General features: G+C 36.5%; 1 long non-coding RNA gene across 1 annotated transcript; it reads right to left on the bottom strand.

Annotated features, from left to right (window-relative positions):
* Positions 1–338: 338 nt before the first annotated feature.
* Positions 339–22,391, bottom strand: LOC126651301 (uncharacterized). Its single transcript, XR_007631623.1, has 3 exons — positions 22,243–22,391; positions 21,170–21,396; positions 339–468 (listed from the first exon to the last, which is right to left on the bottom strand). It is a non-coding gene; the product is annotated as an uncharacterized LOC126651301 (long non-coding RNA).
* Between the last annotated feature and the right edge of the window lie 2,974 nt (positions 22,392–25,365).

Genomic DNA, 25,365 nt, shown 5'->3' with positions numbered 1-25,365 from the left:
ACAGAACTCAACAAGAGCTGACTAGCACATCTGGGCCATTTAAATCTTGTGTCTGACCAATAAATGTGGTAAAACAGCCTTTATGAATTGGTATGTCTCCCCATGAAATTCTGACTCTTCAGTCTTTTCACAGAATCACAGAACAACACTCAAAAGATCCCTTTCATGGGAGCCTAGATGAGATTATCTAGCACCCTCTCCAGTGCATTCTGAAAACCACTACTCTATCACATCTCTAGGGAGGTTGTTCCAGTGAATGATTGTTCTCACTGTAAAAATATGTTTCTTGTATCAAAATAAAACCTCTTGCAGTATAACTGGTACCCACCAACCATTGCCTTCTCTGTAGCTCCTTGTCAAGAACGGGCCTCCATCCTCTTTGTAGACATCCTTTAAGTACTGGAATGAGGTTCCCCATGAGCCTTCTCTTCTCATGCTCTCATGGTTCTTACCTGCTCTCTCTCAGATCTGCAACATGAGTTAAAGGTTATTTAAATTCTTTATATATATACATTGACTATACAATATATAATATGCAGATATAATGTTGTGTATTTACATTTACTAAAACAACACAGAAAAGTAGCAAGAAAATTTCTTTCATTAACTTTTCCTTAAAAAACCCTGTGTGTTTATTTGTATATTGACATACAATAACACAGAGAAAGCGTTGTAAATAACCCCATATAACCTCTATACCAAAAAATATCTGGTTTGAACTGTGGCTCAGCTTCCATGTTGAGGGCCATGCATAATTTGGGTGAAATGCACAGGCTATGATAAACAGCAAAGTGGGTTATCATAGCTGTCCCTTACAGCATTTAGATACACCTCAAGTTCTTTACAGGATACTAGTGATGGGGTGCCAGAAATACAGAATATTTTGTATGAAACTTGCTGCATTTTCAACAGATATATTTATTCGTAGTCAGTTAGTGTCCAAAATCTAGGTGAATTGCTCTGGTTCGTGGGAGGCAACAATTCCCAGGGTCCATTTTCAACTCTGAGACTGTTGGGTTGGTCTGGCTTGGTCAAGGGCAAATCACCTGAAAATCTCTCAATTTGAATTGCCCATCTGTGCAAATGCAGATGATAAAAGTAGTCTATCTCACAGAATGACAGGAGACATAATTAGCTAACATTTGCACAGTCATCTGAAAGCTCTAAGTGTGGTGCTTGCCAGAATGTCCAAAGACAGGACATGGTTCAATTAGAGAATATTGTTCAATTTAAAGGAACAGAAATACACAGAAGTTTAAAAAGTCCTGAAAGTTTGCAATAAAGGGGTCTGACATTCTCAAAAGCAAAGATGGGATAAAATATTTTATAGGTCAGGTTGCATTACACAAATGTGAGAATCAATCACAGAAATCTTACTGAAGTGCACTAAGAAAAGAGCTGGATGGGTTTCTAACACAGGGAGAAAAAAGTTTATTTTTTAATGGAAATGCCAATCTAACAAGCATAATCTTGGTAGAACATCAGTTCTTCAAAATGTAAAAAAAAAAAAAAAATTACTTGAAGGTATTTCTTGATTACAATAAAAAGGACCATTCAATCACTAATTATCAAAACAAAGTTTGTCTAAAAAAATACTTCTTTTTACATCAGGCCACAGCTTAGCTGCACAGAAAATGTTTTACAACACTTGAAAAACAAGGCAAGGCATGAGGTTTTAAATGGGACCTAGGTCTGAATTCCAATAGAGTGGACCAAAGTGGTAAATAACCAAAAGGAATTTTACCTTCAGATGAGATGAGCCCCTGAATATCTCAAGATCAGAAGCTCAAATTACCACATTGTGTGATAGCAAACAACAGCATATTAATATCAGTTTTAAAGGATCAGTTTAATAGTGGCAGTTACAAAATCACAGTGCAGAATACTTATTCCTTAGCCAACCATCACTTAAATTTGTGCATAGAATGTTTTAAGGCTTGAATAAGGATCTAGTGGCATGCTATCCAGACTGACCTTGTGAAAAACTACGACTTTTATTCCTAGTGACGAAAATTTATCAGTTCTACACACAAAGAACATCTTACTGGCATTGAATCTCACACCAGAAAAGATGTTTTGGAAAATAAATCAAAAATAAACCAACATCTTTTGGTTTGAATGTGTTCCCCAGCATCACATGGGCACTACAAAAGCCTGAATCCTTACCTTTTTTTTATGATCCAATTACAAATATTTTAGTGCTTCTGCATCTCAGCACTGCAACAGAGCCAACGTGAAAATCTATCCTTTAGCTCTCTGTGAGATAGCTATCCAAAAGCTAGGTCATACTTATTTTCATACTCTTACTTTCTTCCTTCCCCAGATCAGTGAAGCAGCAAATAGAAAGGAGAAAAAAAGGCTCTCTCCAAACAGCATCAGATCAGTGGTGCAGGAAATAGCAAACAACTCCCTGCAGCAGCATATGCATTCTTAGCAAATTCTACCAGTGAATGGTAATCAGCCAGTTAATTATATTTAATTGCTCTCTGCAATCAAAACAATAAATAATGAGAGAGACTAATACTGCTTGTTAGAGATTATGACCTTGACATAAATGTAAGGAACATATGAAAAAGAATAAATATGAACTCAGTTCTTCTGAGTTTAAATAAATAAATAAATAAAAGGCTGTGTGTAAATTGTATGAATTTTGACCAAAATCGATCTACAAAGCCAGAAATTTCAGAGCAAAAAAAAAAACAAAACCCATTTTTTCTGAAAAAATTGCAGAGAATCTTCATGATCAACATGTTACACGTAAAACTTTAAGACATGAATATTTAAAGGAGGGAATATATTTTGTAAGAAAGATGGAAACATGAGAAATGTAGAAGAAAGAATGACTTAAGCAAAGGAAGGAAGTAGGTCAATGATGGCAGGTCTTAGATTCCCAGGAGGAGATACAGAAGTCCCAGCAGAGATTCACTTGAAAATTTATTAGTCAAAATCCTTGTAAATGGACTGCAGAGGGCAAGTCTGAGTAGAGAAAGAGTTGGCTTAGGTCGTGCACTATAGCTGGTCTATACCACTTTAACAATCAGCAGAAGGCATGAATAAACCCCACAGAACATGAATTGTTTAATTTATTGCAACATTCTTCCTGGCTTCTTTGAATGAAATTTATAAGTTAATTTATTTTTAGTGCTTTTGTTTCAGATTCCATAATGACAGTGAATTTCCCTTATAGTTGCTCTTGCAGCTGACAATCAATTCAGCAACTGCAGAAAGTCTCATTTCAAATCAGAGAATTACTCTCATTTGCAAATTCTGTATTGCATTAGATATATTTTATTGTCTTATATGAATAAGTATATGTATACATACTCTTTAAAATGCATGTTATTGTTTATTATTTAGTAAAACATTGCATCTTTGAATGAGGGTCCCTTCAAGTTAAGTCAAAGTCAAGAGAAAAACCAGGTCAAATTTCAGAAAACATAACCAGTTATGTTGCTAATCTTAATCTGTATGAGTATGTTCAGGAGTATTTTGAAAAGAAAGAAGAAGGCAGAAAAGGTTGTTACTGGATATACTTAAATTTCCTCAAAGTTGAAGAAAAAGCCTCAGCCAAAATTCTTTGACAGAAAAGATTAGGAAGAAAAATGTGATTTTATAAGGGACATTATGTCAGATTGAGAAGTAACAATGAATAAAAATTCTATACTGGTTTAGTGGTAAAATGAGTAGAAAAAAACCCAAACAAAACAGTGTGGAGAGGGGAGGGAAAATGTCCAACAAAAAGGGTACGTTGGGAAAAAGAGATCAATAATCAATCAGCTGGACATTTCAATGTATCTGCAGTTGGCAGAGAAACTTGAGGGAGTTAGAGGAAGTCTGGCTGGTATGATTAAGAATAAAAATTTTCTAAAAAAATCATATGAAAAACACAGAACAAAAGCCCATTGTGCAGCCTCATTAGAAGACAGAGAGTGTAACAGATAATTTGATATCAGTTTTTTTCACAACTGTATTCGGAAAGATGTTTGAGGTTGTCCGGCTCTCACAGGTTTGGGTGAAAAGTTTTCAGTTTAAAAGTAACAAAAGAGAACGATTTTGTATATCCAGCAGCTCCAAGTAACATGAGCCAATGGACTTTTAAGAGATGACAAAGATGTCCAAGTCACTGACATTAAATCTGTGAAGATGTTGTTTGCTTTTTTCCACCATTCTGCCAGCAACAAGCAAGTTTAGTTTGCCAGCTGAATCACAGGTGTTACACCTCTGTTACATTACATGCAATAGGTTACAGGTGCCTTGATTTAAAAGAATACTTTATTTATAATATGAAAGTACATTTATTTCTTTCACAAACACATAAAGTGATCTTAGTAAGTTATTGGAGAAATACAGGATAAAATTCAAGAGGTAGAATATGGAGCCAGGCAAGTTTTCATTTTAAACTGGACTTGTATTTTTAACAGCAGAAATGAATGATCATTGTAATAGATTACTAAGCGCAGGTATGGGTTCTCCATCTTTTTTTCCTGTAATCAGGATCAGATACTCTTTAGAAAGAGATACTTTAGTCAGGCTGAACTCTGTGCAAACGTAACTGGATCCACAGCAGAGGGAAAACTATGTGTTTTAATGATGATTTTTGGCCCTAAAATATACAAAACAGGAAATCGATGAAAGCTAAATCTAACTTCAAAATTTAAAGCAAATTTGAAACAATTTAATTCAAAATAGTTTCAAATTACAGATTGATAGTGTTATGTGTTATTGGCTCAGACAGGAATAATTTAAAAGCATTAAACCAGTATCAGAGTTAATGTTCTAATTTTAGTAAAGCATTAAATTCTCATAGCATGTGAACCCCACAGCGAGGGTACTCGCAATCATGCAAATTCATGCAGCATTCACTAAGGAGGAGGAACAATGATCCCTGCTTATGGACTGGGCCTCTCAGTTAAGCATTGGGCTTCCAGCTGCTGCATCTCAAACAGGCACACTCCGGGGATCCAGAAAAATCACATCCTCTCTCTCACTTATAAGAATGAATCATACATGCCTCTGTGCACCCGCGACTTCCTCCTAATCCTGACTAAGAAAATAGTGTGGGACTATCATTGGCACTGACTTTGCATGTCTTCACATTAAATGTACTCTAAGTGCCTATGAAATAGCAGGGTTAGAGGTGTTACTTCACTGCCCAAAGGGATAAGAGTATCATCAAATTCAGAATCCAGCTTCTGTTTTGCAGCGGTTGCCATTGTTTCTATCCAGCTGTTTTCACCAAGAATGATCCCTAAATGATACCCAAGGGCACTGGCTGAGGATGGAAAAAAGTAAGATCTTAACCAGACTCAGCAAGAGACAAGATGCCACATTTTCCTTTTTGCATTTGAATCATCTTCACAATCTATATGTAGAATACGTCTTTTTCTTCTTCCCTGAACTCTACTGCATAAGATGAGGATGAATATGTAAATTGTCTTGTAGTCTGATCTACCAGTGTGAGGGGCCAAAAGAAAGAAAAAAAGCAATTTTGAAAGGAGTGGTGCAAGAAGGATACCCCAGAATTGAAACATTTTTGAGGAGACCATGTCTTAATGTGTTCCTCTAACTCTAAACAAGATTTAAAAAGATACTGATGCAACAGTTCATTACCTTAAAATTTTTTTTATACTTCTTTTTAAATAGATTTATTTCACAGCATTATATTATTACTAAGGGAAGTAATATAGATCTGCAGACAATGTGCTGAATTTACTATTACCCCTTAATTCTATTCTGTTTTTATTTGTATCTACATAGGAATGTCGTGCTTGCTTTCCAAGCTTTAACTAAAATTAAAAACATTTCTTTACCTGAGTTCCTACATTTCTATTAAAGTTCTCTATTTGAAGCCTTTAATATAATCTTGTTTTATGCCTACCAGTAAACAGCATTAGTACTTTCTATACTGGACATTTTAGCTCTCTGTATTTTAGGAATGTCACTGAGTAGATTAAAACACTTAACATTCAGCACAGCTTCATCTCTAATGACAAGTATATGCAGCTTTATTTGGAAGCAAGGAATTCATAGCTATATCCTAAATACACTCATTACTACCCTTTGAAGCAGCAGAATAACACAGAAATATGTAAAACCAAGTAAATTTCAGCTTTTGTAAGCAAGCTGCTTTTGTGAATATTGTTAATATTCCTCCAAAGTTTCTTAAGGTTGTCAGAGGTAGTACATTTTTTTAGACCTTCATGTTTCTGAAAACAAAACATGTTGAAACACTTTCACTTTGCTGCCTCTACTGCAGTGTATTTTATTTGCTATGAAACCAGAGTCTTGGCTAAGGACCTGGAAGGATGCTTTTATTCTGTATGGCAAAACTAGTATGAGTTTCTTCACTGCTGCTCCTGCTTAAGTTTCTTCACTGTTCTCTTTTATCCACAGACTCTGCACCAGGGATCAAAATAGTAGAGTAACGCAGAGATTCCTTTGGGCACCGGTGCTGGGACACCACACAGTGAAGAAAGAAGGAGAGGCAAAGCACAGGGTATTGTTACTCCTACCAAACATGTATCAGTCCTAATCTGGCTCAATTGGCTCTAACCACAGACCAAGGCGTGTGGGCAAAAAAGGAGCAGAGACACCTGAGACAGATGGACACAAGCCATCACAGTCTTGTGGGAAATCTAGTCATGCTTACCGAGAGCTGTGCCCCAGTTAAGAAGTCTGGCCAAAAACTGGGTAATCAGAGCTCACTGACTTGCAGACAATAGCTGGCTCAGCTATGAAATGCCCACAGTGCAGAGCAGAGCTGGGGCTTCACTCTGCTTTGTGGACCTGGAATGGGATACCTGCATTGTGCATGTCTTTGCAGCCTATTTTTATCATCTCTGACACTCAAGAATCTGGCAACTTAGATCTTTGGATATACTCAGGAACCTTTAAGTTATAAAAGTCAAGGTGCCTTAATGCAACCCATTTCTACACAGCTTTTCATTAATGTCAGATGAATTGTATAGTGAAATTATTCTGGTTCCTTAGTTCACAACTGCAACAGCCAGTGTATTACAGTGCTGTGGTCTCTTCATTTTGTCAAACTCACCAACCACATCTCAGTGCTCTCATGTATCTGACTTTTACCATATCTGTAGAAATGACCTACACTAATTTTTATACAAAAAGTTTCAGGTTCAGTAAAAATTTTGATCAAAACATGAAAACCCCAAATCATTTATGCTGACAAGTAGAGCTATTTCCACAGATTATTTGATCATTTCCACACAAATATCCTGTCATCAGAGCCTTTGCAGTTTGGTGTGTTCACCTCTTGCCCTTTTTCTTCTCCACAGAATCCTCTCCCTCACTTCACCACAGTAACTCACCCTTCAGCAAACTCTCTTCTCCAAAGATATAGGTTCACAATACATGAGAAGGTACATCTTTCATTAGGAAATCTGACTTCTAGAACATATGTGGAGTCAAGAGTCAGTCAGAGCTATTCAGGACAGCATACATAGTTGTTTCTTGTTGAAAAAAACCCCAGTTCTTCACTTTACCTACACATCCTAGTTTCTATAGTTCATGTTTGCTGGTTTCATAAATTTATAAAGTCAGTAGCCTCATACCTCAACACCACTTTTATACTTGTAGTTGCTCAGTAACAATAGCAGTTAATCAATAAAATTGTCTAACATTACTCAATTTGGTATGCATTATATGCACCTGGTGCTCAAAATAATTTTCCAAGTCAAGGTAATGAATGAATTTCCTAGCATAGTGACATTTATAAAACCAGGTTAGTGAAAACTGCACTGTAAAAGCATTCAGTAGTGCAAATTTTGATAAACAGAAGACTTAAATCAAGTCACAGCACACTGTATAAAAGGACAAGCCCAAATTAATGGGGCAAGTTCCATCAATAAATGAGGTGTAATTCCATGGCTGATGGGCAGATGTTCATATATTCCGCCTGCTGCTTTGCCAAAAAAATGAAATATTGATGTAGTAGAGTTTGATATAAATGTCAGTAATGCACAGCAAATCCAAGATCCTGATCAGAAAACAGTTGTCCAAATCCCAGGATTTCTGTAAGTAAGCATTCAAAAATCAGAGAAAAATTATTAATCTCTAAATAGTTAGTTTTAAATCAAAGTTTATGTATGTAGAAAAGGGTTCTGTTCACAAATCACAAGCCTATATTCTTATAAGTTTACCTGCTTATTTTTACTGCCAGCCTTAGACCCTTTTTGGTTCTCTTGTATGTGCATATCTTTAACCATTCATAAAACTGAAAGCAAGATTGAGAACTACTACTCAAGTAAATAAATAGCCAGCAAAATCACAAAGTCAGAAGATTGGCTTAAATAAGGCTCAAGCCTTTGGAGGCTCAAGCCTGAGAAGCACAGTTACTTGTGCAGGGAAAAGTCCATGATAATACTTTCTATTAAAAAAATCCAATATTAACAAGAAACCACTCAACACTTGAAACAATAAGAAACTGAGAAAAAATAAAAAACAGTCCAGCAGGAATTGTATTTTACCTACTGTCCAAGATCATAAACATGCAGGAATGCTAGTCACAATCTGTAAGGGATCATTTGTATTCTCAAAGTTAAATGGATAATTTATTCCTGAGATAAAAAGTGCCCACATCTCAGACATAAACAAACACAGGATACCTACATGCAAGAATGGATGATGCCCCTAGAAATGAATGAAAGTTGTGGGACAGCTGCCCACAATCAGAAATATAAAAGTAATTGAAAGCAGTGGAACAACTAATCTAACCCATCAAGGGACAGAGACATCAGCCTGCTAATACCCACTCACTTTGACACTTTGAAAGTCAATGAACAAATGTGAAGACCTTTATTCCTAGGCTTTAACAAAAACACAGACTAGAACTTCTAGTGGTTTCTAAAGCATCTAAATGACCAAAACCATCTTAAATCAGTTCTAAAATATTACATAATTGTATATAATGTCTTCAGAATAAAAGTTGTTCCTATATCATCTAGGTGAATAGCAGCTCACACATGCTTGGTTGAGACAGGTGTGTGTCACTGGAAAAAATTAGGTTAATTAGAATGACAAGTATCACAATTTGCCTTTTGACAAAGCTATTCTTTCCCTCTGTGCTGCACTGTCCTATTTAAGTTCAAAGGAAACTTGCAAACTGTGTGAGTGCAGTACCAGAATGCTATCAAAGCCACTGGCAGACTGTAAGCAAATTACCACAACCTCCTTCTTTGGAGAGAGAGCCCTCAGAAATAACCCAGCTGAACCTCTCCTGTGAGATACAATCTGAACTTTCATCATCAGCTCGCTGCTGTTTTCATCCTTTTTCTGTCTATAGGGGTTTTTTTCTTCTTTATTTCCTCTTACATTGTGGACAATGTTCTGTTTTTCAGTGCAGTTTTTATGCTTAAATAAAGGCCACGAAAAAGACAGTAAGTTCTTTACAGACATATTGTCTTAAAATTTGCAGGAATCATACACCAGTAATCCTAGTGATTATTGGGAACTAAAGCAGAACACTAGAAAAATCAAAACGAATTCAGCTTGTTATTCATTTTTTACCTTTTTAGCCATTAGTGTCTTCAGCTTCTGGTTATCCCTCACCTTTTTAGCTGTTGGTGTGTTCAGCCACTTCATTTTCATTGTTATTCTAGATCTCAGTCTTTCAAAATTACAGTAATAATTTTATTTCTTCTTTCTATTAGAATAAGTTACTCTCTCTGTGGTCAGAATGGTCATTATTAACTCTGCACAGCACTCATACCTTGGCTAAGAGGCTTTGTATAGGCAATTTTTTTCCCTTCTATGCTCCCTAACAATTTATTGCAGGTTAACTCTAAAGGTGTAGCCAGCCAAAAAGACTGTAAATTAGGAGTTTGCTGAGTCTCACAGAGAACCATCCTAGCAGGCAAGTAACTGAACAAAGAGCTCTAGCTGTTGTCTCTGAGAGTCCCTCAACTCCTCTCTACCTCTACCTGCTCATTTCAGTCTTGCTTTTCAGCAGAAGTTGACTCAAGACTATGAAGCCTCATTGTCTAACAACACATCTGAGCAATGGCAGTTTCTGAACGTAGCAGGGCTGAGTTTCTTAAGAGCTATGGCTGGCATATGCTCCAAATAGTCACTTTTTTTCCTGTTACTTTTACATAAGAAAAGCATACTCATCAAATTCATAGCTCCAGGTCCTCTGATGCTGCCAGACAGCAATTTGACTCTGTGGTAATCCAAGGTTTCATCTTTACATACGTTAACATCCATCATACATAAGCCAGTTGTAGCACAGCATTTTTTTCAGGTTCAATGCACCATCCAAAGTATACACAACAAATTCCTTTCATCTCATACAGGAAGGAGCTTAGGGATGGCTGCTCTATGAATCTTGTAACAGCTGTATTATTTTCAGATGCTCCATTTTATAGGGAAATTAGATGACCATTACGATAGCAAGACACATGTGCACTTACATAAGAATTCCTGGGAAGAAACATTTTGCAGTAGGTTCTGAAATACAACCTGAATGCAAAAACATGTCAGTTTTGGGACAAAGAGAATCAGAGTGCAACTCGTGTATTCACCATGGAGTTGCAATTCCACAATAAAGCTGCATAATTAGAGATTTGATTAGATACTGCTGGGCCTCTGTGGTAGAACGTGGGCAATCTACAGAGCAAGGCTCCGGCCTTCTGGCTTCAAAGCCCTTGAGATTCTTTGTAATATTGAAAGGAGGTCATTAAGATGCACACCTAAGTATCAGGAGAGCAGTTTCTTACACATCAGACTAGTACTCATCTCATAAGGCTAATAGCTATTTCAAGGTTCCTGTCCTATGGAATTCTGGGGGGAAATAGAGATCCCACACTCTCCTTTTCACTAGAATACAAAGCTGTACTAGATTATATTAGCTCAACAACATTTACCAGCTCAAGAGTAGCTGGAAAGCTACTATACTACAATATTGTAGCTACAGGGCTATAATATTTTCCATCTGGAAATATAATTGCATTCAAAATGAAGATGCAACTGGTGCAGATCAATAAAAAATAATCCTTCCCCAAAATATGACTCAAATTTAAACTAGATCTGTTGCAAGTCTTTCTATCTGTCCAATATCACAAACACTACAGATGTGCTATGGCTCAAATGCAGGAAAAAAAGGAAAAACATAAGAATATTTTTTTAATCTCATCAACATAGAATTTAAATTCTGTCAGAGTCTTCCTCTAAAACAAACTAGGTGATATTATTTCATCCTTAGTTACATCTTTTTTTTTATGATGGATTGTAAAGCTCTAAATTCCTTTCCTTCCCTGCAGGTTCAGAATCTCAGCTGCTGTAAACTGGCACCAGCTTTAGCAAAGTTGTGCCAGCCTTTACAGCTGAAAATCAGATTTGTAATTGCCATGATTCTAAGTCACAGTGCTTTTCAGTTTTGCTTGAAAGGCGTAATGGAAGCTTCAGCGACTGGTAAAGTCAGCCACTGTGTTATGTGTGGAAGTCACAACTCAGTTATTTGTGCAACAGGGAATGTGAAAGATGAGGTCAAAGAGTTCCCAGCACACTTGTCAGCAGAGAAAGCTCCATTGTTTGAAGGAAAGGGCAGCTATTGAACTCCATTGCACCAGGCTTTTCTCCTAAACAGCAAGCCCTGTGAGGGAAAGGAACTTGAAACAACTCCACTTGCCAGCAGGAATAGCAGCAGTAGTAGGAGGCTTTCCTATATAGAGCATATAAAGCTGTGAGGAAAAAACAGAGGTCACAACAGGTTTAAAAAATGTTGTGTGTTTTCTCTGTTCCTTAGGACACAAATTTCTGTTTACACTAGATTTGACCTTATGAATGTTTTCAGTTGCCCGGGAGCAAAAAGACCCATGTTACTTGAGCAGACAAACCATGAATAAGACCATGGTGAAATGAAAAATTAACTCAGTAGTTGGCTCCTTGGCACTAACAACTCTGATCTAACTTGCTGCTAGCAGCAAAACTGAAGCAAGGTAAAAATATTACTGACGTACTTCACCAAAGTACATTTTAAAAGTTTTTAAAGTTATGTCCCATACCGTGTGCAGATGTGATCAAACATAACTTGTGAACTCCAAAATGGGAATAAATCTTTTCTACTTTTTGTAGGTGCTAGTGAGAATAAAAGATTTGCATAAAAACAAAACAAGCAAACAATTATTAAAATAATCCATATCCAACCCTTTCCATTTTCAGAAGCCCAGTACTACTGTAATTGCCTAGCACAGGTAAGAGTCAGAAAGCCAAGTTAAGAAGAATGGGAAGTGACCTGCCAAGTTTCTTTATCAAATTACATGGAACAGCAGAAAGATAAAACTATATGGCTGTCAACGCTTACAGTTTTATCTTTAATCTTGAGATGTATTACTGGAGCAGAACAAGACTGCTCCACTAACTAGGCTGCTTTCAGGAAACTCTGGCACTGGACCACCGGCACTGTAGGGCATGTAGTGTGAGTGAAAGCCAGGTCCCTTCTTGTGTGTATTATCTTTTGTTTTACAGTCTCATGACTGATAGGCTAGAAGCAGACTTTGCAATGCCTCTGAATATACTTTTAAAATAAAACTTTACCAGAAAAGAAGCAAATCATTTAAAAAATCCTGAATTTGACATTGCATAGTCTATTTCATCTTTTGTACCAAGTTTTTTTTAAAAAAATAATTTGGGTACAGGGAAACCACTGTTCATCTTCACAGTACTGAGTTAAGCTGTCTCTATGCATCTGCAGCACTACAACAACTTGTTATTCTCTTCCCCTTCCTGCTTTTATCCTCCCAGTACTTCTTGTCCTCTCTAAGTCGTTAATACTTTTCCACTGTTTCAAATTTCAGTCATCTGCAGATGTATAGAACAGTTACATAGAGCAACCTAGTCTTACGTGTAGACACCCTCTCTGATAATAAATTCCACTGTACTGCCTAGATTCATTTGGTCAGGTATTTTAGATTTCTCCCATTCCAAACTAAATATTGTTGATAAATAGATCTGTCAGTTACTCATTTCTCACCCTATCTTATGACTTTGGAAAGAAATGGGTAGAAACGTGCAAAAGAGCAGGGCAATTAACTGTCATGCGTATTTCCTTGCAAAATGCAGAAATTTCCAACATTTTCTATAGTGCTACTGTAGCTGATTCGTTCAGACACCATTTTTAAGGAACAAAATTTAACTTAGAGCATTCAGTAACATGTAAAAAAGTAATTCATATGTATTTTAAGACCTAAAAGAGCTCTTGACCTTTTCTCTTTAAATAAAGGTAGCAGAGCTAGCGTTTGTGCTTTTATTTAAGCTAGTCTAACATTTATTTTCTAATTTATGATTTTTTTAATATTTAAGGTTAACAATAGGAACAATTTTCCATTTATTACAGACTAATATATTGCCTATTAGCATAAGGAAGAGTAAGATTTTCCACTTAATATAGGCATAACTCTGACCTTGCATACAGACATATCAGAACCTGACCCTGCTAAGAGGAAATTATGAAAACTTTGCTTTTGTCAATGTAGTAAAAGTGGTGTACAACTGCAATAAAACAGTCAGTCATGAAGCTGACAGTTGGCAAGAAGAAAATGGTTTCGGGAATGGACTAAACTGCAATGAGTACTCAGTATATACACTGTAACTGCAAAGACAGCTGTTAGTAATTTTCTATTGAAGATATATTTAACTATATATATTTATACATATTTGTACACACAAATATATATGCATATATATATATGCAAGTATACCTCAAACAGATTTACTAGGCTATGCAGTAAGTGAAAGCAGACTTCCCTTAAATTTCTTTTTACTCCCTCATCTTTCTCATGTCCCTGAAATAAGTGCTGGAAGTCATATTTTCCACATAACTAGCTCTTTTCCAGTTCCTTCCTCTGTGGAACAGAGTCAACCAGCAGAGAATGGCTTCCAGGTTGCTGAATGTCTGGGAAATTTATTGTCACTATTTGTGGACTTGTGTGTGTTGTATGACCTCTGACTGACACATGCCCCTGACACAAGTATCATCATGGGACAGATGTTCCCCTTTACGTGACTCCAGTAGGAGAGGCAAAGATGCCTTAGACTTCTAAACTTCAAGCCTTAGACTTGCAAGAGTTCTGTATCTGTACTGAAGGCATCAGAAAGTCCTACAGGACAACACCACAAGAACAGGCTTTGGCACATCACTGCTAAATCCATCCTGGCTGAAAATGCTTTCTAATTGGTGCTACAGATTTTTGTAAAGGGTTCGCACTGAAGATAATTATAATGCCATTTTACCAAAAGAGAAAGCCATTTTCCCTGCAGGTGATTTTAACTTATGGAACTTATGTCTGTATTTAGGAGCCACAGAAATAAAATAACTTTCCAACCAATTTAGAAATAGTATATGTGGGGGAAAAAAAGGAAATTTGGAAAAGGCAATGCAGAATTTCACAAATATCCACTTTTGATAAGATAAATAATATAAAAGCCCATTCTACACATATAAATTGCTAGGGTATATTTTATATGCCATACATAAGGATCAGCCTCTCATGTATTATAGAGGCCTGTGAATTTACCTGACAAAGGAATAGACAATTCTAGATGCTGAAAGGGTTAAAACTAGGGTATTTCTCACCTTCTGACTTGTTTCAAGTAAATTTTCTTCTTAAAAAGAAGAAATTTTCTGCTTCATATTGCAAAGCAGAAAAGATTATAAATTACCCACATGGAGATTAAGATTTTGACTTTGCATTTGACAAATAGCCTAAAAATGGCTTATAATAAGGGACTAAATTATTTTGGCAGCAGACCATGTGGCCAGGATAGCACTAGCCATGAGTTCAGCTAGTCACTGATTTCACAGCATGATAAACAAACCATTATCAAACTAGTTATAGATTTGTTTGGTCAGTACTTGCAAGGTTTGATCCTGTTTGTTCTGCTCAATGTTTTGTCACATTTTTCTTGTAAAAATAATAAGCTATATTTTTCCTATATTTATTGAATGTGCTTTTGGGTACCATCTGAATGGAATTCAAGGTCTGAAACTTTTGGCTTATAAGTAGTTTTAATAATATCTAACTTATTTGCTTTAAAAATCTGGATTTCTCAACTCTGCTTTTAAAAACTCACATCTGGAGCTGCATATTTAGGCAGCACTTCAGCATGAGCCTCTCTTCTGATTTCAGTGCTAATGAGAGTATGCAAAAACTGTCTCAAGTTTGTGACTTATATAAGCACCAAGAAAATAATTAAAGTATCTCTGACTCCCATCCTTCTTCCTCACATAATTTCATAATTGCAGTTTTTCATGATTTCCAGGCTATATCCTGGCATCTTGCTGACTCACCCTCAGATCTAATCTGCTGTCTACAGAATCAAACATGAGTTGAATACACTACATTACAATGACACACAGGGACGGACATTTGATCCTCTCTCATTTTTCCTAGCCTCTCCCTGTGTAGTGGTCAAACTTTCATGCAGAAGACAGTTGACTATGCAAGCAAACAACCCACGGCACACTCAGGATCACAGGCTGAGCTCAGTTTCATCAAATACCTTCTGAAACATCCTACAACATCTCTGTTCAGAAATATTTAAGAAGTCAAATAGAGCAGCAACATTTTGCAGGTCTCCTACAGAAGTAAAAAGTTACATTAGACCCTCTGAAGCTCAGTACTGAGAGCAAAAGGGCACTGAAAACCCCTCTCCTTGTTTACCTTGTCCATAATGGACATAGCTTCTTTTCATCAAGTCATTTTCTGGAAGCCTAACAGGCTCTATACATGCTCTAAACTCTATACATCTTGCTCATATAGTTTGTTTTGTTGGCATAATTTTATAAAGCAAATGCAGGTCTTATTCTTAACATAATAACACTGGAGCTGCCTACAGGGTAAACATTTTTATTGTATATGAACCATTGACACCCTTTTCACTGAATGATTTCTTCAGAAGAAAAATTTCCTATTTGGCATCTGTATTCTGCTATCAGCAGTAAGAGGGAGTCAATTCAGGAAAGCACTCAGGAAATTAATCTATCAAACCTTGCCAACTCAAGCTTTCAGAGGGCCACACAGCTCTGAGTACCAGTAGAAGAACTGTTTATGAAAGTCTGTGATGTACTTCCTAACACCACTGTTTATAGAAGGTTAACAAGCTGGTTTTATAAGACTTTCCCTGCCTGACATAATTCTTAAGTGACAAAGAAGCAGGTTTCTATGTAAGATATAAAATTTGCATATAAATTTTGCTTAAATGAGTATTATCAAGACTAAGCTTCTGGTGGCTGATGAGTTTGTAATATTCCAATCCCCATTCAAGGTTTTGTTCTGCAACTGGAAAAGATAAATATGTGAGCAAACTTATAGCACGAAGAAAGAAATAAACTACGTTGGAAGTTCGAAACTGGAAAAGGCAGCTCAAGCATATAATCAGCATGGAAACAGGATAGAGAGAATTCAGTTCCTCGTTCTGCTTTTGGTTCCATTTGTCATTTCAACTCTCTTGAATAGAGTTGTTTGGGGTTTTTTTTACTCTCCAGCCTTTGATTTTCTTATTTATACCAGTTGAGAGATCTACAGAGAAATGACGCTCAGCTGGCAATGGACAGAAACTGTCAGCTCTTGGACCTACCATGAGACTGGTTCAGCCTAGTCTTGCAGCAAGTAACATCACAGCTCTTTGAGGAAGGGCCCCAGATCATCTCGTCTGCCTGACACAAGCCACGTGGGCTTCCCCCAAAATGCCCAGAATTCATCTTCCCCTGGTATAAAACAGCTGAATCACAGTAAACAGTACAGTTTTGACCTGATATCAGGCTTTAAGTCTTCTCTTAATAGACATTATACCTGCCTAGATACTAAAGCAACAGGTCTATTTTCTTTTGATATCTCTGGGTACTTATACTAGTAATATCAAATAATATCAATCATCTGAACCACTCACTTATAATTAGAAAAGACTGCAAGTCAACAAGAATATGTCTGTATCAAGACACATTATCTACCAGCAAATTAATCAGTAAAGAGGTAATTTTCTAGAAACTATGATTCAACTAGCTCTTGTTTTATGTTTTTTAAAGGTAATGTAAAATTAATAATATATGGTTGCAAAAACTTTCTACAAAACCTATTGAAATCACAGTAAAGTTACATAAAATAAAAATAAGGTGACAGTTCAGATTTTAAATTAAAACCACATGTTTCAGTCATGTCTAACATGTAATAATCTTATCTATTACGATAGCTTTGAAGATTTCTCACCCTAACAGTCTGACTCACTGTATAATCTGAGATAAGACTTTGGACTTCACATTATAATTCTCACACCATGATTATACTAGTAAGAACAGGTTATTAAAATGTTCTCTCTGATTAACCCCTTGGTTCCCAAACTGTGTATCATAAAAGTTAACTAACATTTTCAAATCACTATCATAAATCAAACCTTACAATAAAGAATAACAATCCTGTCACTGTTCTGCCCCTCTGGAGGTATAACCACACACTGTTTCTAACTCAAGGGCAAGTATAAGACATATGCAAGACCAGAAGGTAGGAGAATCTTGATATGCTGGTAAATGGAAAAGGGATTTTAAAAATGTGTTATGACTATTTTTAGCATTTAAAAAAAACCCCTGATATTGGCATGGATTAATAGCCTCAGTAATTTTGTAGTTTATATATTCTCTTCAATGGCATGTTATTCCTCTAATAAAGAGCTGATATGCTGTTCATTTCACCGTTTCTTCTATCTAATTTGGTTAGAATGTATATATCTTGCATACTCAGAATATTTATTTCAGAAGGTGCTAAATAACTACAGGTGGAGCAGCAAAACTCATTTGGGGTCCTTTTTTCTGCATTCTTTTTCTTCAGTACTTTTTCTTACAGAGGTCCAAAGATTCAATTCATCTTGCCTTAACTGATATGGAACATCCTGATTTCTCGGTTACCAGTGCAATGGTTTAATATTTTAAGTTTCCTTTTAGCAGCAGCCCACAGGCTAGACCATGCCAGAGCGTGTCTAATTCTGTTACAGCTGGAAATACCAAATGTGCACAGTGGGAAGCACTTCCCTAGGCTGTAACTATATTTCTTGCCATAAAAAATAGCCTTTTTATACTATTTCAAGGAGTTGTGATGAGATACCATTTACCAGCCACAGCAGTACTGTTAGCTGATTTAGATCTTTCCTGTGTCTATATTTTGCCTTGGAGAGAGTAATACAGCTTCTGGGAGTATGTATTTGTTGCAGTCTCCTGCTCTTGCAGTCCTTATAGCCTTTAGGTGGTGAACACAGGAAGCTGGGAGATGGACTGGATGTTGTCCCACCTTCTCAAACCAAGTCTACATTGTAGGTTTGAAAGCAAAGTCAGGTTTGCTTTTTTCCACATTTCTGGCATCAGATCAGTTGTTCTTGTCCTATTGTTATGGCATGTGGTGACAGTAGCTCGAGTCATATAGACAGTTAAATCACTCACTGTTTTATTTATTTTCCCCTTTTCATTCCTAGAAATCATAGGATGTTAATTACATTTCCAAGTGAGAGTTTAATTCTAAGGGAACGCAATACATGGAATTGAACAGCATCCACAGATTCAGAGAACAGTTTATTCAATAACAAATATTTCACTGTAGGATGCAAAGCAATATAAAGGCAGTATCAAGCTGTGAGAATAAAAAATTATGTTGCCAGGCATTTTGAGAGTCATATGAGAACAGAAGCTATTGAAAGGGACATGTCTTGCCAGAGGTACTTCAAAGTGAAGGAAAGCAAGCCTCTTAGGGCAAAGAAAGCTCCCTCTGCAAGATGAAGGTTTCACAGCTAATTAAAGGTTGACAGTAAGGAGCGTGCATTCAGTAACTTATCCATTTACAAATGGTTGAAATAAAAGCGAAAATAAAAGAGTAATTCTCTGACATAGAGGAATATTCCTACCTCTCAAGATGGTACCTGATTTCTACAAATGCCCAGCTGTCACTGCTCAGGTCATCTTCACTGACTGTTTCAAACAGTATTTCATTGAGTCGTATTCTGCCTTTATGATTTTCTTTAGTTTGTAAAGTTCAGTAACATCCTCTTATGTCCATAAATCCTTGACTAAAGGTTTATGAGAAGACTGAAGGTTGTTGGTTTGGTTGTTCTGTTGTTTGTTCACTAGTGGGTTTCTTTGTTGCTGGCAGTATCTCCTTACTGAAAAATTTTAGCCATTCCTCTTCAAGCAGAGATTAGAGCTGGAAATGTTAGATTATCTAAATGAAGTTTTCTGAAATCTAAAGCTGAAAAATTGAGGAAATCAGAGAAGATATTCTAATATATATATGTGTATATATATATGTATATGTTTTAACACAAAATTCATTAAACAAATTTTCTAACCATTTAATCAGCTTGTTTACCACAGACAACTCATTACAGGGTTAACACCAAATATTTAAACAAATCTGAGCTCATATTTACAGTGAGTGCTTAACCTATTTTGGAGACGGAAGAAGGAGAGGATTCAAGGTTATGTATAACTGGCCACTTCATTACGCAAAGAACTGAAATAATTTACCCTGAATTTCTTTTCCCTGGAAGTTAAGCACCCTTTCCTTATTTTACAGTGTGTTCAAAGCAATCACTGCAATGGTATCTTTCTAATATTTACCATGAAACATGAAATCTAGTTTCAAACTATTATACACAGCTGAACTGTGACATATAGTTCAAGAGAGGAGCTCGTCACAGTGGCCTCTCGGCTTTACCAATCATCCCAGTTAACTTCACAAATTACAACACAGCACATCTCCACTTATCACCATGTTTTCTGAAGTATAATGGAACTCCTGTTATGCTCTTCCCCTCTTTTCCTTGCTAAACATTAAAATATCATTTGGGTTATCTGTCATGGATTAGCTTGAGACAGATACTGTCAGTCAGGTGAATTAGCATGTTTGTTATATCTATAATAAACTATTCACTGAAAAATCAGTGAAGGTCATGAGATGTTGAAAGAGTATCAAAGCAGTATACTTGGGGTTCAATATAATTTTCATTTCTCTGGGGGGGGGGGGGAAGGAAATGTAGATATTTCCATGGTAAAGTTTTAAGGTAGCAAAAGAAACTCCTCTCCTGAGGAACATGAACCATCATTTAGAATTTATGCCTTTGTAAGTGTACAGGAGCTACAACAGGTTTACCAGAAATTAAGTTATTTCAACGTCTTGACCTTTTTAATAGTGTTCTGAAACATTCTGTTACCAGTTCAGTTGAAACAAGCCAGGAGATAGAATCCCTTAAAATTATAAGATAGAAATATTAGAAGTAAAGGAAAAGTAATGTCAACAAAATATACCTTTTAGTCTTAAAAAGAATCCAATAAGCTGAAATAGAAATAGAAAACCATACAAACTGTTAAAATACTTTAATACACAGTATTTAATAAGCTTATGAATCTCTTTGTCACAAGAACTCATGAAGGCCAAAAAGCTGAAGTCTTCAAACATAAAGGGTTTTAATTACTCCATTTTAATCCTTAAGAATAAAGGAGATAATCCTTAAATATAAAGGAAACTATTCACAAAATCACTTTCTAAAAAGGGAATTCCTATATGTTTTATAGCTCCTTATCCCTAAAAAAGGAATCGCTAGTCAAATCTGCTACCTTTTACTCAGGATGTTATCCAAAACAATTTCCTGCTCCATATACTCATGAAATATTGTGTGCTGAGAACTTAAAGGAGATTTACTCTTTTGTTCTGAAATATGAAAATATGAAGCAAAAGAAACGTTTCTTAAAAGTGCCAGCAGAACAATCAATCATCTGCATCAACAGTATATATGAAAAAAAAATTAATAGAAAAAAAATTTCTTGAAATATTAGGGTGAAAAAGTATCTTTATTTCCAAAGGTTAAAGACTATATAAAGACTACTTTCCTGTTGCATAACATGCTATGAATATAGGATCCTTTTGAAAATTTGGTCCCTTTGAAAATTTCTTCCTTAATAGATGGACCCCCAATTGTTGCTTCTGATTACTGTTCCCTAGCTCTCAATCAAACTCATAAGTACACAAGTTCTGCCAGAATGCTGACACATACCTACAAATTTTGCATCAGGATTAGTGAAACATTGATATCTCATCCAGGGTCCAAAGTATATCCCATAATAAACCTCTATTTAGAAGTCATAGCCTTCAGACCATCTCCAGAGAATAAATACCTGCTCTCCTTCAGGATCCAGGGCTGGACTCCTATTAACTGGGTGAGGTTCTCAATTTCCTTTAAAATCTCAGCAATGGTGATCATACAACAGCAGTCTGAGCTTATAACCAGACAGTGGGAAGTTCATCTGCTCTTCAGTGTAAGAGGATCCAGTTACCTCTTCTTTGTTTAGACAGAGTGTCTCAATCCCTGGACAGCAAGACCAGGATGGATGGTGATTCAATCCTTTCAAAGAACAGAACCAAAGTAAAAAAGAGTTTGGCTGCAGTTTGAGTTTAAGTCTGTGCACAGTATATTTAGACTGTTTGATTTCAAGATGGGAATTGTGGTTGCTGATCCTAGGATACTGTCTGCATTTAAGATAACAATAATAAATTTAAATTAATTAAACTAATTAAATGGGATTAAACAAAAATAATCACAATTGTTCTGAAACATGAACTGCAAATTTAGACTTAGCTGAGATTAAATTCTCAAATAGTATTCTCAAATATCTGTTCTCTTAATTAGCACTTTAAACCAAATGAATTTATTTGGAAGCAAAGAAATTAAAAACTTTTCTCCTTCTTTGCGGAATAAGAAATTGTTCTCTGTTATCTCTTTATTTAGTACTCATAGGGATGCATATATTTCAAATGCACATAATAATAACTGAATAACTGAATAGAGAATTTAGGATACATCCATTTTAGAGGAACCAAGAGAGTCAAAAATAGATTCAAAGTTCTTATTACCCAACATCACAGGAATCCTAATGTTCATACTAGCAAATATCTTTCTAGATGTACTATTTTATTTTATCAGAAATGCAAATACCCTCATGCTGAGTAACCAACAGTGTAATAAACATTGCAAAATGAATTTCCAGAGTACATTGTAACTTGTTGAGGAAATTTTCTCAAAAAACTACTGAGTCTAACAAATTTCCATGCAGGGACAGAGAGAAGGAAAATGGGAATATAGGAGAGCAGGGCCCTGGAAGGTTGGAAATAAAAGAAAAATATCCTATTTTAACTTATAATATTGAGATATGTGGAACTCTGCGTTCCATATATTTCAAAGAACACTTACCTGAGAGAATGTTTTGTTACTCTTTACTCTGTTGTTCTACAGCTTCAAGTCACTTTGGTAAATGAACAGCTGATTTCAATAGCCTCCAGACGGTTACTTTCCCACCTTCTAAGAAAAAAATGTTTAATCATAGAAGTTGAGGGGGTGCTATATGCGTAGCCTGTGGAAAACAGATGCAGTTTATTACCTAAGAAATAGGGAATAGTTTGTCTTCAGAAGAGATAATTTAATTACTGAATTGGAATTTAAGTTACCCTTTTTCAATAATTTAACAGACAATTTGTGCTGCTGAATAGTATTCAAAGATCATGCTGTTCTGGTGCCTCTCATAATCAGATTGTTGTGTATTTCACAGACCTCATTTTTCTAAACTGAGGCCAGTTGAAACAGTTGAAATAGACCTTGCTTTTGTTTAGCTAGAAAATAATATCTGCAGTGGGCTTTCATGTCGACCTAATTTTTTCCCTCTCTGGTTTATTTTTTAAAAACAAGAGAAAGTCATATTTATATCAAAATGTATCTAATAATTTGTTCATCTCTGCTGTCTTGTCTTATTCAAGTTATAATGTGTTCCTTATATTAAGAGATCCTTAAACCCAATCAGGGTGCTGGCTCATGATCTAAAGAAAGAGGCTTGGTCCTGTTCCACAGAACTGAAGTGGAACTTAGCATGGTTGATTCTCATCAATCTTTTGTAACAAATTGTGTATTTTTGTGACATATCTGCAATTGTAGGAGAAAGTACTAAGACATTTCTGAAGGCAGTAGCTTTTATATATGTTTGCTACTTGAAGAAAAATGTTACTTCCAGTACTCATATAAAGAAATAATATTTTCCTATCTCTTTAGGTTATCTTAAAATGTGATCCTCAAACTATGCTGGTGATAAACACTATGCGGCTCCATAGAATGGCATTTAAGGTCATGATAATTTCTACTTACATTTCTTCTCCATAGGAGTATTCACGGGCCATCTGTGGAGACCAGGCTTTCACACCTCTGGTGCTTGAAGCACACCCTCCATGATACAGGGACCTGTACAGTGAAGAGATCTCAGATGATCATCTATCCCCTCTGCTCTATCAGTAAAAAAGCTTCCAAAAAGAGCCAGAAAGTTGGAGGAGATCCTGAGATCTTCCTTAAAATGGCAGGAAGCCTCATTCCCAAACACAGGTGGCCAAGAGATATACAGGAGTGTAGGTGAATGCTCCAAGCTTCCCTATTATTCAAAGTGCTCCTGGAAAAATATGCATTAAATAAGTTCCTTATTGAAGTTGTCTTTCTCTTTTCACTTTTTCACCACGGTAATAAAGGCAGTCCAGCTTAACAATCAGAGAGACAAAGAAGTCAGAATGCAGTGATAGGCCTAGCTTATCTGCTGTCTGGAAAGTTCCTGCCTAGGGCAAAGACGTATACACACAGAAAAAAACCCAAACAAACAGGGTTGAAAACAAAACCACTGACCATCCTTAGCTGTTCCACTGTGCATCACATTGCTATCCTCTCAATGCTTTTCACTGATATTTGACAACATACCACTCAGCAACAGCTGTTTTATTGTAGTCTTTAATGGCCATAAAGCAGAAAATATTGCCTAATGCAGAGGAAACATCCTGACAGTTCTGGCTGTGTGTGAGTATGTCAATTTTATAGCACTGTTTGGCTTTTGAGGGATTTCTTGACTAACAGGTGCATCATTATACACATCAGCAATTCACTAAGTAGAACAATAACACAGTGCACATTATGGTGCTATAACTGACACCAAAAATGAACTCTCTAAAGAAGTGCAATAGACTGTCACTGTGCTTGTAAAACTGCTCTTTAAATTGACACAGTCTTTGGGGTTAGAAATTGTTTTGTATTTTATTGCAAAGACCTGTGGGCTGGTTTGCCCTGATGAATTGGATAAAAGAAAGAAAAGAAAGAGCTGTTACTCCTCATTAAGAAGAACCATCAAGAGATGCCTGTCAGACATTTGTCCAAGTTGGTTTCTCTTTTAATTTACTCTATACTATCATATGCTTCATCAGGAAATATCAGGGGACTTCAATTTTAGATAAAACCAAGATACTTAACCTCGTTCATGCCTTTCCAATTCCATTACTCTTTCTACTAGGTAACAAACTAGTCATACTGCCAGCTGGGAAAAGTAATAAGATAGAAAAGCCTGAAAAGGAATACTGCCTTGCTTCCCCACAAGGAATTCAGTTTCTCTACCTAAACACAAATGAAAGTCCCCTAAACTCTCTAGAATTAAAGCTACATTTTTTGTCAAGATTCCAGCATTTAGATTGTCATGGGTTTACTCTGGGCTAATTTTTCTCACTCTTCACACAATTGCTACAGGTTGAGAGAAGGTTTATGCAAAAGACATATGATGTGGGGAGAATAATATTAGGATTTATTACTAGCAAGATAAAAACTAAAGAACTATATATACAACAATTCTAATTAGGTAAAAGTGTTATGTATTTACAGAAGTATCCCTCCCCCCTTGTATCGGTTCAGGAGGAGAAGCAGTCTCTTTTCCATTTCCACAGCTACAGGTCTTCTAAATAATTTTGCAGCGCTTGAAAGTTCCTCTCCTATTATCTCTAGGATGACAGCCCTGGATCGTTGCAGCTGGAACTGTCTTTCTCTCTCTCTCCCTTCTATGTTCACCTCAGGGCCGGGCTTACCCCCTCCTGGGCTAAGACCAGAGGCTGAGGGTTACCCAAGCCCTATAGGGATCTTCCATGGACTGAAAGAGGACACTTGCCTTACCATGGTCTTCACCACAGGGTCACAAGGGATAATGACTTTTAAGTCCACCCCTATTTCTTGTGGGGTCCCTCCTCATGAGAGACAGCCCTTGATGGATCTCTCTAGCGTGAGTCTACTTTTGGGCAACAGTTCTTCCGTGCTGTAGTGTCCCTTAGGGTCACAAATTCAGCTGCACCAGCATGGATCCCTCACTGGGATCACAAGATCCTTCCCTGGATGACTTGCTCCAGCGTAGGTCTCTCTCTCCATGTGCCACAGGTCTCCAGCAGGACTCTGTTTCATCTTGGGCCTCCCATGGAGTCATATCTTCCTCATGCCCTCACTTGCTCTAGTGTAGGCTTCTCCATGAGCTGCAGT

This window comes from Myiozetetes cayanensis, unplaced genomic scaffold (assembly GCF_022539395.1).
Source record: "Myiozetetes cayanensis isolate MyiCay16 unplaced genomic scaffold, myiCay2020 scf6-25, whole genome shotgun sequence".
NCBI lineage: Eukaryota > Metazoa > Chordata > Aves > Passeriformes > Tyrannidae > Myiozetetes > Myiozetetes cayanensis.
The sequence above is the reverse complement of the archived record's forward strand: the minus strand, read 5'-3'. Positions and strand labels throughout refer to the sequence as shown.